This window comes from Myxocyprinus asiaticus, chromosome 12, assembly GCF_019703515.2.
Source record: "Myxocyprinus asiaticus isolate MX2 ecotype Aquarium Trade chromosome 12, UBuf_Myxa_2, whole genome shotgun sequence".
NCBI classification, from domain to species: domain Eukaryota; kingdom Metazoa; phylum Chordata; class Actinopteri; order Cypriniformes; family Catostomidae; genus Myxocyprinus; species Myxocyprinus asiaticus.
The window spans coordinates 41701560-41720910 of record NC_059355.1 but is presented as its reverse complement, the minus strand read 5'-3'; the positions used below and the strand labels follow the sequence as shown (position 1 = coordinate 41720910).

At 35.7% G+C, this 19351-nt stretch overlaps 1 pseudogene; it reads left to right on the top strand.

Annotated features, from left to right (window-relative positions):
• Positions 1 to 19351, top strand: part of LOC127448803 (probable RNA-binding protein 19) — a 20925-nt pseudogene extending 1574 nt beyond the window's left edge.

Below are 19351 nucleotides of genomic sequence, written 5' to 3'. Positions count from 1 at the left end.
CTCTAACCAGTGCTAGAATTTAAATGCCTGAGAGAATGAATGTTGACTAAGGTCTTGGGTGTGTTTTATGGAAAATAAGTCGGAAATAAAGCCCTTAATTTTACAGTGTGTCAATTGTCCTGGTGAAAGGTTAGGGCTTGTCTGATCTAGTCTGGTGAAGTTTAGGCTTCATTCATCCATCTACACTATGACTGTACACAGGGATGGGAGGGTTACTTTTGAAATGTATTCCACTACAGATTACAGAATACATGCTGTAAAAAGTAATTTGTAATGTATTCTGTTTGATTACTCAAGGTCAGTAACGTATTCTAAATACTTTGGATTACTTCTTCAGCACTGGTAAATTTTTTCACTTGTTTTGACTATAAAAACTCTGCCAGTACAGTAAGACACAATACACATGTTAAAAATACATTCTCTGAAAAACCTAAATATCTTATGCAGTGTTGCTTCTAAAACAAGATAAATCAAATTGATCTTGTTTTAAGGATTTTTAAATATTTTTACAGGAAAATAATAAAAAAATTATAATCAAGAATACGATTTTTGCCCTAATATCAAAGGTCTTACTAGAAAAAAAGAAATTATGATCTAACGTGAATTTTCTTGATAAAAAAATATGATCATGCCTGGTAACGTGCACGTAAAATGGCTAGAAATAGTATTTTAGCTTAGCGTAAAGCTAACAATTTACACAAGGTTTATTTCTATTTCTTCTGCTCCAAACTTACTTCAAACTTACTTCTCCGTCTGCTCGTATGAATGTAACACATCATAAGAAAGCGTTTCACAGCTGTTCAAATGCACTTTGGATCGCATCATTTATATGTATAAATGTTTTCCATCTGAAAGGACTAAATATTAAATGAAACAAACGACAATAAAATGCAAAGTAATCTCTTCAGTAATCAAAATACGTTTTGAATGTAACTGTATTCTAATTACCAATGATTTAAATTGTAACTGTAGGGGAATACAGTTACTTACTGTATATTTTGTATTTTAAATACGTAATCCCGTTACATGTATTCCGTTACTCCCCAACTCTGACTGTACATTCTGTATATGATGACTGTATTTAAGTGTTCTAACAAAGAGGACACTGATTGGGATTATACAGTGTATATAAGGCAGAACTCGGTAAATGGTAGAGCATGTGAATGTCTGAGAAAAGAAAATAGAAAAAAGAAAATAGCAACAATACCACCAATCATCCATGCAATTATCTAATCAGCCAATCGTGTGGCAGCAGTGCATAAAATCATTCAGATACAGGTCAGGAACTTCAGTTAATGTTCACATCAACCATCAGAATGGGGAAAAAATGTGATCTCAGTGATTTGGAGCATGGCATGATTGTTGGTGCCAGATGGGCTGGTTTAAGTATTTCTGTAACTGCTGATCTCCTGGGATTTTCACAAACAACAGTCTCTAGAATTTACTCTGAATGGTGCCAAAAACAACAATGCCTTGTTGATGAGAGAGGCCAACAGAGAATGGCCAGAGTGATTTGAATTGACAAAGTCTATGGTAACTCAGACAACCGCTCTGTACAATTGTGGTGAGAAGAATAGCATCTCAGAATAGCATCTTCTTATGATGTGTTACATTCATACGAGCAGACAGGGAAGTATGTTTGAAGTAAGTTTGGAGCAAAAGAAACAGAAATAAACCTTGTGTAAATTGTCAGCTTTATGCTAAGCTAAAATGCTATTTCTAGCCATTTTACATGCACGTTACCAGGCATGATCATAACTTTTTATCAAGAAAATTCACGTTGGATCATAATTTCTTTTTTTCTAGTAAGACCTTTGATCTTATGGCAAAAATCTTATTCTTGATAATAATTTTCGTATTGTTTTCCTGTAAAAATATCTAAAAATCCTTAAAACAAGATCAATTTGATTTATTTTGTTTTAGAAGCAACACTGCATAAGATATTTAGGTTTTTCAGAGAATGTATTTTTAACGTGTATTGTGTCTTACTGTACTGGCAGAGTTTTTATAGTCAAAACAAGTGAAAAAAATCTATCAGTGCTGAAGAAGTAATCCAAAGTATTTAGAATACGTTACTGACCTTGAGTAATCTAATGGAATAGGTTACAAATAAAATTTTATGGCATGTAATCTGTAATCTGTAGTGGAATACATTTCAAAAGTAACCCTACCAACCCTGTCGGTGTGTGTGTGTGTATATATATATATATATATATATATATATATATATATATATATATATATATATATATATATATATATATATATATATATATGTATATAATTTTCATTTTTGGGTGAACTATCCCTTTAATTTATTTTTATATTGTTTAGCTTTTACTCCATGTGTGTTAATTTTTAAGGCCATCTATATGCTAGTAAAATCCTAAAAGTTGACAAAGTAATCTTTTAGCTTTTATTCAGATAACAAATACAGTATATGGTTTCTCTCTAGATACCATAAGGAAGCCCCGAAGAAAGGTCTGTCCGACATGGACTATCTTCACTCTAAAATCGTGGAGAAATCAGATATGGTGCATGAGGAAGAGGATAAAGAGAAAAAATGAAAGTGACAGTGACAATGCAGCTAATGACAGTAAGGAGGAAGAGGAGAAGGAAGAGAAAGATGAGGAGGAAGATTCCCAGCCCAGCACACAGACAGTGCATAAGAGAGTGTTGACAATGCAAACTATCAGAAAAGCATGAAACCAGCACTGTACCAGAACAAGGTTGGTTATATTAAACTGTGTGTTGTCAGTTAGAAATGGACTGGCTGTTAGAAGCTCATTTGTTTGTTCTGTTCTGTACTCTGTTCTCTATTATAGATTGAACCTAGCACAGAGTTTACAGTCAAACAACGAGGCGCTCCATTCAACGTTCAAGAGGTAAGAGGTCTGCTTGTAGCTAGGTTATTTCTTTTGAGGATTATAGAATTTGTTGGCTAGTTTTCAATTAAGCAATAACATACAAGAAGTAGTACTATATAGTAAATGTGATCACAGCAAAAATATGTTGAGAGCCACTCCATTGTGCATCCTGCCACCACACCCTGAGACAGTGACTGTATTCACAATATAGTATGCCCTCAATTTCCTTATTGCTCTTAAACTGATATTATTACTTAAAAGTAGTAAAGCCACAAATTTTAAATGAAAACCTTATTTCATTATGCACATTCTTTAAAGGAATATTTCACCCAAAAATGAAAATTATCTTATCACATACTCACCCTCATGCCATCACAGATGTGTATGAATTTCTTTCTTCTGTGAACACAAAGATGTTTTGAAGAATATTTCAGCTCTGTAGGTCCAAACAATGCAAGTGAATGGATTCCAACATTTTTAAGCCCCAAAAGCACATATAGGCAGCATAAAAGTAATCCATATGACTACAGTAGATAAATCCATGTCTTCAGAAGCTATATGATAGGTGTGGGTGAGAAACAGATCAATATTTATATCCTTTTTTACTATAAATCTCCACTTTCACTTTCACATTTTAATTTGTTTTTGGCGATTTGCATTCTTTGTGCATATCGCCACCTTCTGGGCAGGGAGGAGATTTATAGTAAAGATTGACTTAAATATTGATCTGTTTCTCACACACACCTATAGTTTTGCTTCTCAAGACATGTATTTAACCATTGGAGTTGTATGGATTACTTTTAAGCTGCCTATATGTGCTTTTTTGAGCTTCAAAGTTCTGGTCGCTATTCACTTGCATTGTGAGGACCAACAGAGCTGAAATATTTTTCTAAAAATCTTTGTTTGTGTTAAGCAGAAAAAAAAGTCATGCACATCTGGGATGGCATGAGGGTGAGTTAATGATGAGAGCATTTTCATTTTTGGGTGAACTAACCCTTTAAGTGCAATACTTCCTCTGCAAGATATAGTCCCTGACTTGTAAATTATAACAAAGTTTTGCTATGGGTCCTGTGCAGTAATGCACACAGTAGCTAGGTGAACAGGTGTGTTGCAACATAGCTGTTACTAGATAATTTCCTTTAATATACATTTCATGAAGTACTATAACGTGAGCAATTGGTTCTATAATTTGTGTCACAACTATTGCTTCCACAATTAACAGATTTCAGTGGGAGAAATGCTTGTATTCTTTATAAACACAAATAGGTATGCCTAGCTGTTAAATGATGCAAATAAGACATCTAAACGTAAATTTTTGTTGTTGTTTTTTTTTTGGACAGGAACAACAATACATTTTTCTTTGGTTTTGTATACCTGTCTAATTTATTTTCTGTCTACCTGATTAATCACTTTACTGCAGAAACAAGTGCGAGAATTTATGATGCCTTTGAAACCAGTTTTCATTAGATTTGGGGTAAAGCAGTGATGGCCGCAACTCAGGTAAGAACATCTGTTGTTCATAGTCTGTTGGTATTTTGAGGATGCCCTCTGGTGCAATTTGAGTGATGTTGAATTTTCTGTAACAAGGTTACTTGTATGTGGACCTGCGCTCAGAGGCAGAAGTCGATAGAGCCCTACGACTAAACAAAGACTAAATGGGTAAGCAAAACTTGGCATTTTGGCCAGATTTATTCTGTAATGCAAATGAACCTGTTTGGACCCCTATAAATCTCACGCATTTTTTTTTTTTTTTTTTTTTAAATGACCTCAGATGTCTCAGAAACTCACACATTGTTTGAGAGTGACACATTAGAAGTTAAGGGCTGCAAAAATTGTCTTGTTCTATGTTCACAATGAGCATTATCTGTGTAAACCCACAGGGGAATGCTATATTGAAGTGTTTAGAACTAACAACTTCAAATAAGAAAGATATTTGAATGGAAGCAATAAGGCAACATTTTTTATCAGTGAGCTGAGGGACAATAAGGAAGAAGAGGATGTTGCGTAATCAGGAAGACTGTTCATCAGGAACCTGCCATACACATGCACTGAGGAAGATCTAAAAGAGCTCTTCATCAAACATGGTAAATCAAGTGACTCAAGCTCATGCTTATTACATGGTACACTTTAGCATGAGCATTAAAATGCATGCTGTTTTGAAAGCAAAGCCATGCAACATAAACATTATAAGTGTTAAAGGGATAGTTCACTCAAAAATAACAATTCTCATCATTTACTCACCCTCATGTCTTCTAGATGTGTATGACTTTCTTTATTCTGCAGAACACAAACGAATAATTTTAGAAGAATATCTCAGCTCTGTAGGTCCATACTGAGCAAGTGAATGGTGACCAAAACTTTGAAGCTCCATAAAGCACATAAAGGCAGCTTATAAGTAATCCAAACGACTCCAGTGGTTAAATTCATACCTTCAGAAGCGGTATAATAGGTGTGGGTGAGAAATAGATCAATATTTAAGTCCTTTTTGTCCTATAAATATCCACTTTCACTTCCACATTCTTCTTCTTTAGTTTTTGATGATTTGCATTATTTGTGCATATCACCACCTACTGGGCAAGGAGGAACATTTATAGTAAAAAAAGACTTAAATATTGATCTGTTTCTCACCCACTCTTGTAATATCATTTCAGAAGACATGGATTTAACCACTGGAGTAGTAGGGATTACTTTTATGCTGCCTTGATATGCTAATTGGAGCTTCAAATTCTGGTCAAAATTCAGTTGCATTGAATGGACCGACAGAGCTGAGATATTTTTCTAAAAATCTTTGTTTGTATTCAGCAGAAGAAAGTAAGTCATACACATCTGGAATGACATGAAGGTGATTAAATGATGAGAGATCTTTCATTTTTAGGTAAACAATTCCTTTAATGTTAGACTAGTGTGATTAAAATTGCTTACTGACCTTGTTTGTGCAAAATATCCAATATTTCACCTCCTGTCATGATTGTGAAAAGTCGTTAAACACAGAAACTTTCACATAATACTTGCAAAGATACATTAACATGGCATGAATAACTATTCGCAAAGTATTGTTCACATGATGCAAACTCCACCCACAGGAATTTCAACATTCACCAGAAGTTCATCTGCACTGAAAATACTCCCACCACTAAAAGGAAGATTTTGACAACTACAGTGCTTTCAGAAAAATAGTAAGACCTCTTATTTTTTCGCATTTTATGTTGCAGCCTTATGCTAAAATGCTTTAAAAAAAATCACATCAGTCTACACTCCATACCCCATAATAACAAAGAAAAAACTGATTTTTGATAACTTTGCAAATTTATTTAAAAGAAAAAACTGAAATATCACATTGACATAAGTATTCAGACCCTTTGCTATGACACTTGGAATTTAGCTCAAGTGCATCCCATTTCTCTGGATCATCTTTGAGATGTTTCTACACTTTGACTGGAGTCCACCTGTTGCAAATTCAATTGATTGGACATGATTTGGAAAGGCACACACCTGTCTATAAAAGGTCTTTCAGCTGAAAATGCATATCAGAGCAAAAACCAAGCCATGAGGTCAAAGGAACTGCCTGAAGAGCTCAGAGACAGGATTGTGTCGATGCACAGATCTGGGGAAGGCTACAAAAACATTTTTGGCTGCATTGAAGGTTCCCAAGAGCACACAGTTCTTAAATGGGAGACGTTTGCAACAACCAGGACTCTTCCTAGAGCTGGCCGCCCAGCCAAACTGAGCAATCGGGGGAGAAGGGCCTTGGTAAGAGATGTGACCAAGAACCCAATGGTCACTCTAGTTGAGCTCCAGAGATCATGTGTGGAAATGGGAGAAACTTGCAGCAAAACAATCATCACTGCAACACTTCACTGATCAGGGCTTTATGGCAGAGAGGTCAGATGGAAGCATCTCCTCAGTGCAAGACACATGAAAGCCTGCTTGGTATTTGCAAAAAAGCACCTAAAGGATTCTCAGACAGTGAGAAACGAGATTCTCTGGTCTGATGAACCAAAGATTGAACTGTTTGGCCTACATTCCAAGCGTTATGTCTGGAGGAAACCAGGCACCGCTCATCACCTGCGCAATACCATCCCAACGGTGAAGCATGGTGGTGGTAGCTTCATGCTGTGGGGGTGTTTTTAAGTGCCAGGGACTGGGGGACTGGTCAGGGTTGATGGAAATCTGAATGCAGCAAAATATAGAGATATCCTTAATGAAAACTTGGTCCAGAGTGCTCAGGACCTCAGACTGGGCTGAAGGTTCATCTTCCAACAGAACAACGACCCTAAGCACACAGCCAAGACAATGCAAGAGTGGCTTAGGGACAACTTTGTGAATGTCCTTGAGTGGCCCAGCCAGAACCCGGACTTGAACCCAATTGAACATCTCTGGAGAGACCTGAAAATGGCTGTCCACAGACGGTCCCCATCCAACCTGATAGAGCTTGAGCGTAACTTCAGAGAAGAATGGCAGAAAATCCCCAAATCCAGGTGTGCAAAGCTTGTTGCATCATACCCAAAAAGACTTGAGGCTGTAATCGCTGCCAAAGGTGCTTCAACTAAGTACTGAGTTAAGGGTCTGAATTAAATGTCAATGTGATATTTCAGTTTTTTCTTTTTAATAAATTAGCAAAGCTATCAAAAATCTGGTTTTTGCTTTGCCATTATGGGATATGGAGTGTTGATTGATGTGAAAAATGTAATTAACATAAGGCTGCAACATAACAAAATGTGAAAAAAATGAAGGGGTCTGAATACTTTCTGAATGCACTGTATATTGCTCAAATAACACCATTAAATAACCATTTCTGTACTTAAATTAAAGGTGCTGTAAGCGATTTTAGTGTTCTGAAGCTTTCACGTGACTGACCCATTGAGTTCGCCATGCCCCCTCATTCCAAAATCCCGCCCCGCCAAAGATAATTTTGAGACCAAAACTGAGCAAAAGAGCAGCAATGTTTCTTCCTGTGGCTGTCAAATGCAACAGTGGCACAATAGCGCCCTCAACTGACAAACATTATGAATCATAGCCTCAATGATCTGCTTCAGATAAAACATTATAAAAACAAACAAAATGATTGACAGGTGAAAAACTTCAGTGTCCGCAGACACATTTTTGTTTTCTGTTTACAAAGTCTACAGCTGTCACAGAGACCGGTGAGAAATCCCAGGATACTTATTTCATTCATATCTTTAAGGGAGTAGGAAAACATTTTGCATATTTTTCCATAAACAAATCGGTTACATCACCTTTATTATAACTGTTTAAACAAAATTACAAGCTTCAGTTTTCTTCTTTTAAACCCTCCAGAATGCCTTGTCCTATAGATGTCCATTTTAATTGCATTACTGTATGACAGTTGCTTGTTTTTACAAACTTAGGGATGATTTTAAATGATTAATGATGAGCAATCAATGATTAAATGGTTACTGGTGGTAATTCATGTATCACAGATGCTAGTGATTCATTTTTATGATGCATTTGTCTCTTTTTTTTTCTTTTTTTTTTTCTCTCCATTAGGTCCACTTTCAGAGGTCAATTTTCCCATTGACAGTTTGACTAAGATACCAAAGGGCCTTGCCTTTCTGACATAAATTATACCAGAGAATGCAGTCTTAGCTTTGGCTCAACTGGATAGCCATGGATTCCAGGTTCAGATTCATTCATTTCACCTTATTTCTGTCTGTGTTTTATTGGCTTGTTTATAAATGTTTGGACTCTCCAGGGGCAGATACTGCACATCATGGCCTCAAGACTAAGGAAGGAGAAACCCAATCAGGGGCCCAACGCTCCAGGCAGCTCCAAGTATAAGCGACAGAAAGATGCCAAAGACAAAGCAGCCAGCGGCAGGTCAGTGTTTGATAAACACTAAGCTGAAATGCTTTACTGTAAAATTTAGCTGTGTTCTAGTGTTGTCACGATACCAAAATTTCAGTAGTGAACCAATACCAGTAAAATTTCATGATTCTCTATACAAATTTCGACACCACAGCAAAAACAATATGCTATTGAACTTTAAAGGAATATTCCTGGTTGAATACAAGTTAAGCTAAGTCGACAGCATTTGCTCCATAACGTTGATTACCACAAAAAATCATTTTGACTCGTCCCTCCTTTTCTTAAAACAAAATACAAAAATCGAGGTTACAGTGAGGCACTTACAATGGAAGTGAATGGGGCACATTTTTGGAGGGTTTAAGCCACCTTTTCACTGTCTCCTTCATTCGCATACGACTATCGTATTTCTCCCCCTAGTGGCAGTCGTGATGAATTGTCACTTTGCTCGAAATGGATTTTGGAAGCTACCAAAGGTTTACCTCAGAATGACATCACTGTGTGTGTGTGTGTGTGTGTGTGTTTTTATTTTATTTATTTATTTATTTTTATTTTATTTTTTTTGGAGCAGATGAATGAATATAATTTTGAAAAAAGTTTAGGACACAATCTACTTATATTTCTCACTTCGCACTGATAGTTTTGCATGAATACATCACTTCCGGTCGGGCAGTCGCATACAGTCTAGTTGAAATATCTCAGTCGCACAAGTTGAAATATTTTAACGCAGCGGAGGCTCAAACAGGATCCGAAAATGTCGCATCCAGAGACAGCCGGAACCTCATGCAGCCCCCGTGCGCCTCTCCATTGGAAATGAATGACTTCCGGTCTATCATCTGTCTTTTGTCGATACAGTGAAAAGGCGGCTTTAAAGGCAGAAATGTGAAGCTTATAACTTTATAGAAGCTCTTAAATAAATTCTTTAGTTACATTTTGTGTATTATTTGAGCTGTTAAGTTTTTTAAATCATCGTTAATACGGTCGTTTCAAGGTTTTGGGGTTTGTGGCTTAATGTCATCTTGGCAACAAAGTCTAATGTTGGATATAACTTTACACAGATAATGTTAGTAAGCGATTTTATCACACTAAAATCATATCAACATATATAATGTTTTTTTTTTTTTATTCATTTTTTTTTTGGTATACTTTTGAAACGAGTATTTTAAAGTTCATGAATTGGCCACATTTACTTCCATTGTAAGTGTCTTACTTTTTTTTTTTTTAAAGAAAAGGAGGGACAATTCTATTTAATAAACAAATGTTTATTTTGTATTTTATTTGTTTTGTGCTAATCAACATAATGCCACACATGCTGTTGATTGAGCATAACTTTTTAAAACCTAGAACATTTATTTAAAAATAAAGTTAAATAATATATATACAAATGTGCTCAAAAGTTTGCATACCCTGGCAGAAATTGTGAAATTTTGGCATTGAATTTGAAAATATGACTGATCATGCAAAAAAAAAAAAAAAAATATTTTATTTAAGGATAGTGATCAAATGAAGCCATTTATCATCACATAGTTGTTTGGCTCCTTTTTAAATCATATTGATAACAGAAATCACCCAAATGGCCCTGATCAAAGTTTACATACCCTTGAATGTTTGGCCTTGTTACAGACACACAAGGTGACACACACAGGTTTAAATGGCAATTAAAGGTTAATTTCCCACACCTGTGGCTTTTTAAATTGCAATTAGTGTCTGTGTATAAATAGTCAATGAGATTGTTAGCTCTCACGTGGATGCACTGAGCAGGCTAGATACTGAGCCATGGGGAGCAGAAAAGAACTGTCAAAAGACCTGCGTAACAAGGTAATGGAACTTTATAAAGATGGAAAAGGATATAAAAATATATCCAAAGCCTTGAAAATGCCAGTCAGTACTGTTCAATCACTTATTAAGAAGTGGAAAATTTGGGGATCTCATGATACCAAGCCAAGTTCAGGTAGACCAAGAAAGATTTCAGCCACAACTGCCAGAAGAATTGTTTGGGATATAAAGAAAAACCCACAGGTAACCTCAGGAGAAATACAGGCTGCTCTGGAAAAAGACGGTGTCGTTGTTTCAAGGAGCACAATAGAACGATACTTGAACAAAAATGAGCTGCATGGTCGAGTTGCCAGAAAGAAGCCTTTACTGCACCAATGCCACAAAAAAGCCCGGTTACAATATGCCCGACAACACCTTGACACGCCTCACAGCTTCTGGCACACTGTAATTTAGAGTGACGAGACCAAAATAGAGCTTTATGGTCACAACCATAAGCGCTATGTTTGGAGAGGGGTCAACAATGCCTATAGTGAAAAGAATACCATTCCCACTGTGAAGCATGGTGGTGGCTCACTGATGTTTTGGGGGTGTGTGAGCTCTAAAGGCACGGGGAATCTTGTGAAAATTGACGGCAAGATGAATGCAGCATGTTATCAGAAAATACTGGCAGACTATTTGCATTCTTCTGCACAAAGCTGCGCATGGGACGCTCTTGGACTTTCCAGCATGACAATGACCCTAAGCACAAGGCCATGTTGACCCTCCAGTGGTTACAGCAGAAAAAGGTGAAGGTTCTGGAGTGGCCATCACAGTCTCCTGACCTTAATATCATCGAGCCACTCTGGGGAGATCTCAAATGTGCGGTTCATGCAAGACGACCAAAGACTTGGCATTTTGCCAAGACGAATGGGCAGCTATACCACCTGCAAGAATTTTGGGCCTCAGACAAATATTACAAAAGACTGCACGCTGTCATTGATGCTATAGGGGGCAATACACAGTATTAAGAACTAAGGGTATGCAGACTTTTGAACAGGGGTCATTTCATTTTTTTCTTTGTTGCCATGTTTTGTTTTATGATTGTGCCATTCTGTTATAACCTACAGTTGAATATGAATCCCATAAGAAATAAAAGAAATGTGTTTTGCCTGCTCACTCATGTTTTCTTGAAAAATGATACATATATTGCCAATTCTTAGAGGGTATGCAAACTTTTGAGCACAACTGTATATTAACCACAGTAATTAAATTAAAACAGTGGTACAGTATGTAGTATTTGCCATTTAAGTGAATAATGGCACAAGTAAACAATAAGTAATGAAGAACAAATAAATAAACTAAGAACAGAGAGTGTATTTTTTTCTTTTGTCTATTTTTGTTTTAATTAATATTAATGACAAAATAGACAGGACAGGTCTGTTAGGCTATACTTAGGCTGCAATAACTAATGCGCCAATCTGTTATGAAACATATTATATTCTTTTGACTCTCCTGTTTATATTTCTTTGAGACAAACCGACTTTGTTTACATTAATACCCCACCAAGTTGTTTTGTATTTAAGTATTTTGACCAAAAAAATGCATTTGCACAGACAAAACTACATTATTATGGTCAGTCAGGCTGCCCTTGGTTACTGAATTGAGTCTCTACTCAGTACTAATGATATTGCTTAAACACTTGTGTCTTTAAAATAAAAAACATATATATTTTAGTAGATTTTGAAGTACTGGTTCACTTGACTTCCCTACTGTGTTCACTGTTTTTGTGTTTGATGCACAGCTCTCATAAATGGAACACACTGTTTTTGGGCATGAGTGCTGTGGCCGATGCCATCGCTCAAAAATACAACTCAACCAAGAGCCAAGTCTTGGATCATGTGAGTTTTTAAAACTCAGACGACTGTGTCTTGTTTCTCTGAGAATTTTCTGGTGACTATGAGACTGGTTTTGTGTTTGTGTCTGCAGGAGTCGGAGGCTCTAGGGGAGATGCAGATAGTACAGGAGACCAGACAGTTTCTCCTTGACAACGGAGTGTCTCTGGACTCATTCAGGTAAAATGTGTGTTGTTGACCCACATGATTAAAGGTGAAGTGTATAATTTTTCAATCTTAAAAATACTTCCTCCTACTTAATATGCAGAGACAACTAGAAGTAAAACATATGTAGGTTGATTTCAAAGAGTGTCAAAACCACGATTGCAAACCACGTTGTCCGAACCAATTCTCTCTTTGTATATGCATAAATCATAGTTTTGTGTGCATGTGTTTGTATGTAGGCAGCAGGCCAGTGGAGTAACTCTGTGATATTAGTGAAGAACTTGCCCTCAGGAGTACAGGCCGGGGAGCTGGAGGCTGTCCTCACCTCATGGATCTCTGGGAAGAGTTCTGCTGCCCCCCTCTGGCCTCATTGCTAAAGTAGAGTTCCTGGAGCCCACCTGAAGCCAAACGGCCTTCATGAAACTGGCATACACAAAGGTGAGTGGAGGTGTATTTGTAATGTACAGGCCTGAGCTATTTTTTTCACTGTACTTGAGTTATTGAGTTATGTAAGAGATGATTTTGTGCCTTCAGTTCCGTTGCTAAGCTTGAACAGGTGACAAACACTGTTATGAGTTTATTCCATGTTCTCTCGCTCTCTCTCTAGTTCCAGCATGTTCCCTTGTATCTGGAGTGGGCTTCTGTAGCAGTGTTTACAACACCCAGGACAACTAAACCAGGTAAATCTTTTTTCCTCTTTCTTTCTTTTGCTCTTTCTTTCACTCTTTCCTTCTTTCACTCTTTCTTTTTTCTTAGTTTTTTTGCTCTTTCTTTCTTTTTCTTTTTCTTTCACTCTTTCTTTTTTCTTTCACTCTTTTTTGTTTCATGCTTTTGTCCTTTTGCACTCTCGTTTGCTCTTTCATTCGCACTTTGCCCTTTCTTTTGCTGTCTTTGACACTTTTGTGCTATCTTTTTGTTTTCCTATGCATTCTTGTACTCTTTCTTTTGCCTTCTCTCTCTCTTTTTTTTTTTTTTTTTTTGCTTTCTATTGCCTCTTTCACATTTTTGCAGTTTTCCCATTGCCCTGTGATGGCATGTTAGCAATTCAGAATCAGTGATGTCAGTGTCATATTTGCATTTTGCATTATGATTGGTCTTTCTTGGCTGCCTTTCAAGCACTTGCATTTCCTTCCTGAAATTCAAATCGAAACTGCCTCAGTGCTGCATTTTCTGTAGATTTTGTCATCCTATCTATACATTCATACTATCTTGTACATCTTACTCTTCTCAGAGTCTGAAAAGAAGGACAAATCAGCCGAGAAAACAGATGTAGTGAAAAAGGTAGAGGAGGAGGAAGAAGAAGAAGATGATGAGGAGGAGGAGGAGATTTTGCCTGACTCGACCCTCTTCATTAAGAACCTCAAATTTAACACCTCAGAGGAAACATTACGAGAGGTGAGGACAGAGTTCATAGGCCTAAGGTGAAAGGTGGACAAAGCAAGAAAGTTCTTGGTAACACTTGACATAATTGCTCAATTCGTTAACGTTAGTTGGCGTATTAGGTATCATGAACAATGAACAACAATTTTTTTTTACAACATTTATTAATCTAGTTCAATGTTAAAGGTGCAATATGTAACATTTTTCATGTAATATTTGCCTTTTTTTTTTTTTTGCCAATGTTTGAATGGCTTGTAACGCAACTTAAAAAATTAGCCCTTCCCGGACTTCCTAGGTTGCCTATTAAAGCCTTTAGACTGATTTTCATGTGAAGGGAGCAGGTCGCTTTTGCCGGGAAAATCCAAAGGATGTGACGTTTATGCGCGCTCCCGAGAACCTTGCCTCAGTAATAGTTTCTCTTCCGCTATTCAACAGCAACAACAAACTGCAACACTAGGTAACGTTATCTTAGAGATGGAATCCAGCAAACGTCCGGCTCCCAGCACAACACTGACTCCTACACAAACTCCGAGTAAGCCAAAAAAAACAAACAAAAAAAAACTAGAGTGTACATCGGCAGGGCATTTGATTCCTGTAGGGACCTTCATTCAGTTTAGGGGATCAAAACCGACCCTGAATTGGCATTCTTCTTATTGAACAGGTAAGCTTACATAACTGCAAAGCATGTGAAATATAGTGCCATAAGGATTGATCTGTGTAATTTTAGCTAACTTGATCTTACCTGCTAACGCTGACGAATTGCAAGCTACCTTCTTCGTAACTTTCAAATAATTTCAACGATCTTCGCTTTATACTAAAAGTCAGGTATGCTGATTCACAGTAACTGACACAATGTTCATCTGTAATTATTCAGCAAGGTAAACTACAATAACACATGAAATGAGTGCTAGACAATGTTCAAGATAATGCAAAAAAGACCAATTCATTAGTGTAATGTAACTTTGTTATGCAGAAAATATATACAATTTATTATTATAAAACAATAGCGCATCGATATATCAAAATGTCAGTTGTAATGGAATCACATCAATACTGAATTGTCAACATATTTATAATGTACAGTCTGTTTTATAAACAGCTACTGTCATCATCCACCAAATTTAGCTAACAGCTATTGATAAAGCTGGCTAGCTAGCTAACGCTGACATAGGCTATCGGATAAATGCAGTCAATGTATCATGCAAAGAAAAGTGATTACTTCAAACTACAGTCTTGCATAGTCAGACCTATATCCACACTTTGTTTTAGCCTGTTCCAGCACTGGAGATTCAAATATAATATACAGTCTCAAAGTTTGTTTTAAAACAATCATAACTGTGTAATTTTAATTATGCTACCTCATCTGTCATAATGATGCTGGTGAATCACGTTCAGTCTCTTTGTACGTTTCGTCATTGTTTTGGCTGACGCTCGCTTGCTCGCATCCCTATGGAGTGTGTGCATGAGCACGAGCAACAGGTAGCTGGCTGCAGTTCACTTAACGGCCACAGGTGTCATTAATAACAAGTGTTTCTGAATCTTACATACTGCACCTTTCATTTATAAAAATATTGTATTGTGCATTTATTTACTGTTTACTTTTGTATTTCAATGAATGTCCTTTCAGGATACATTAACTATTGTTGATTTACTTGGAATATATATATATATATATATATATATATATATATATATATATATATATATATATATATATATATATATACACACACACTGTATACAGTGTATATATAATATAAATACTTTGATTTTGAAGTAATAAAACCGTTTTCTATTTCCTTTTCTGTCTTTCACATTTATCGTCTTTCTCTCTTTTTGTCATTAACTAATCTTGATCTCTCTCTCTTTCTCTGTCTCAGGTAAATTGCTGTCAGTGGGTTATGGCTTTGTGCAGTATAAAACACCAGAGGCAGCACAGAAAGCCATGAGACAGCTGCAGGTAAATGACCATCTGCCACTCTTCCATTGCAAATGAAGATTTTTAGATGAATATTTCAGCTCTGTAGGACCAAACAAAGCAAGTGAATGGTATCCAAAATTTTGAAGCTCCAAAAAGCACAAAGGCAGCATAAAAGTAAACCCTATAATCTCAGTGGTTTAATCCATGTCTTTTGAAGCTATCCAATAGGTATTGGGTGAGAACAGACCAAAATATAACACTGTTTTCTTTTCTTTTTTTCTTTTTTATTATTGCTTTAGAAGACATGGAGTCATATAGGGTACTTTTATGCAGCCTTTTGGAGCTTCAAAAATGTTGGTCACCATTCACTTGCATTGCATGCACCTACAACTGAAATATTCCTCTAAAAATCTTTTGTGTTCTGCAGAAGAAACAATGTCATACACATCTGGGATGACATGAGGGTGAGTAAATGATGAGAGAATTTTTGGGTGAACTATCCCTTAAAGTGTAAAAAAAAAAACAAACAAAAAAAAAAAAAAACACGTATTGATTTATTTAATCCATTTTATTTGTTATCGGCTATTATATCAGCTATTGTTTTTTATACAGCTGCCATTGTGCTTCTTTCATACATTCTTCACTTTCAATGGATTTGTTTGACTCTTGGTGCCATTGACAAACATTAATGGTTTTACTACATACCCTTCAGTAGCTTATTCTGCTGTGGCTATCACAGGTCAGGTGTGACTCAAGGAAACAGAAGATGTCTAAGATCCTGGCGCGAAACGTCCCCTTCCAAGCCACAGTGAATGAACTGAGAGAACTCTTCTGGTGATACTTGTTTTTATATTTAAAGAATATTTGTGGTTTCATGTGAATATCATATACAATGTCTTCTAACTGGTCTGCATTTTGTTTTAGTTTCTCACTATTATTAATCACCTTTTAAACCTACACTAGTTCATTTTAAGTGTTCCCACGGTGTGACGAATGAATTATTAATACAAATATTCCACATACTTTATACATTTTTTGTAAAGGTTAAACTTTTATAAGTGTAAACATTTGGATAATGTTTATGAGCATATAATGTTAAAAGCATATCATTTAAAGCAGTGCTTCCAAACCTGGGGGTCGCAACCCCCACTAGGGGTCGCCAGAGCTTCACGGTGGTCGCGTAGCTCTCTCTATTTTGTGGGTTACAAGAAGAAAAAAGTGGAATGTGTGAAAAAGTAATTTTTAAATTATTTTTGTAATAAAGCACAATCAAATAGGGCCATTTAGAGTATTTTAATCATATTTTATTGTTTATGAGATATTTGAAAAGACAAGACACACAGTATATCTAACATAGGCTGTTTTTTAAGGTGTGCATCTCGCGATAATGGTAAGGACGGAGTTTTTTTTTTGCAAAAAACTTGCTGTTTTACTTGTACAGTACTGAGCAACGATCAAAACAACAGGTTATAACCAAACCAGATGAGTGATTATGGCAAAGCGTCAGGGAGAAGAGAAAACGTGGTAAAAAGAAAACGAGGATTTATTTGGTTTTATGTATTTATTCATTATTTATTATTATTTATGTGGATTTATTATTATTTAATTATCATAATTATCTTAATTATCGTAAACCCAGGGAGTTTTTCCTTTGGAAAAACGTTTGTAGTAATACAAAAAAAAAAATTGTCTCTTCGCTGGAGAGGGGGGTTGTTCGGGATTTTGAATGTTAAAATAGGGGTCCCTTGGAAAAAAGGTTGGGAACCACTGATTTAAAGCATGAAAGATGTTTTTATAGATCAGGTGATTAAGGAGAATCAAAGATTTTCAATAGTGTTCCTAATCGATATACCTCAAGATGTCTGATTATCGTAACAATGTACCCTTAAGTATGAGCTGTGATTTAAAATGCAGGTGTTTTATTAAGGTTTTCTTGTTTTCAGAATGTTTGGAGAGCTGAAGACAGCTCGCCTGTCAAAGAAAGTGATTGGTGGAGCCCACCGTGGTTTTGGCTTGATTGACTTCCTCACTAAACAGGATGCCAAAGTAGGTGCATCTGTCTCTTTATCTTATCTTTAACATAAATGACCAATTGTAATTAGTCGTTTCCAGTATACCCAATATATCAGTAGTTTATTATAATATATCGATCAGTGTATGCCAGTTATAATGCCAACACAAGCTATAGAGCTCTTAATTTGTACCGTCTCTCCCTGTCTCTCACAGAAAGCCTTTGAAGCGCTGTGCCACAGTACCCATCTTTATGGTAGGAGGCTGGTGTTGGAGTGGGCAGACGCAGAGGAAACTGTGGACGATCTGCGACAGAAAACTGCTCAACACGTCCACAGTAAAATCTTAGCTTAATATAGATTTATGCTGTATTTATTAATAATTTAGCGTCTACAGCTGCAAGCACTTTTTGGGAGAAACTCAGTGTAATGTAGTGTAACTTTTCACTAAAGTAGCAGTGCAGTGTGAAATTGTTACTTTATTGCACAAACAGTCTTCCAGATGATTTTTTTTCTTTCTTTTTTTTTTTTTGGATGGTTGATTTAAATGAATCAATAAAAAAAATAAAAAAAATAAAAATAAATAAATAAATAAATGTATTATTCTGTAGTTTTCTTAGAATCCATTCAGGCATTTTACATCTATTTTTGTACTGAAAAAAGTAGTCATACTGATGCTTATCACTGTTTTTGATTGAGTTAGGTTTTTTTTTTTTTTTTTTTTGTCTATATATTTATAGCATGACTTGACTTTCTTCTGTGGAGCATGAGGAAAAATTTTGAGGTTTGGAACAACACAAGGGTGAATAAATAATGAATAATAATAAAATAAATATTAATGTTTCGTCGAACTATCCCTTTAAAATAATAAAAATGTAAAATATATATAAAAACTATACTAACTTTAGTATTTAGTGTATATTACTGTATGTGTTATTTTATAAAAATTAGTACAATATGTATGAACAAATATTAATCATATTTATTCATAATTATTTTATTAAATATATACATTAAAGAAACATTAAATGAATTGTTAACCAAAATCAATATATTTATAATATTCATTAATAAATATAAATAAAATAAATATTTATGCATTGTGTATATTTATGCTGTCTCCATAATTTAGATCCTAATAGTTTTTGTGCCAGATAAATAATACTCTTATTTTTAGTTTTAAATAATAAACTTGTTTTAAGTAAATCATCTAATTTTGCAATCATAATTCAAAAGATATTGCTTAAATGCTTGGCAAACTAGTTCATTTTGCAGTACCTTCCCCAACACTGGTTGCAATTCATAGAAAATCTGTTCCCTTTATTTCACTTAAACAAAACAAATCTGTCCTCCAATTATATCTACGTTTTTTTCCCCTCAGATGCTCCTAAGAATCGGAGGAAGGTGGAGGTGTTAGAGAGAATCTTGGAGCAGATGGAGGTCGGGGAAGAAGACTTGAATGAACAGCAGCTGTCAGTCACCTACAACATCAATAAGAGAGTAAATCTTCCAGTGGAACTCCATTTATCTCTATTATGA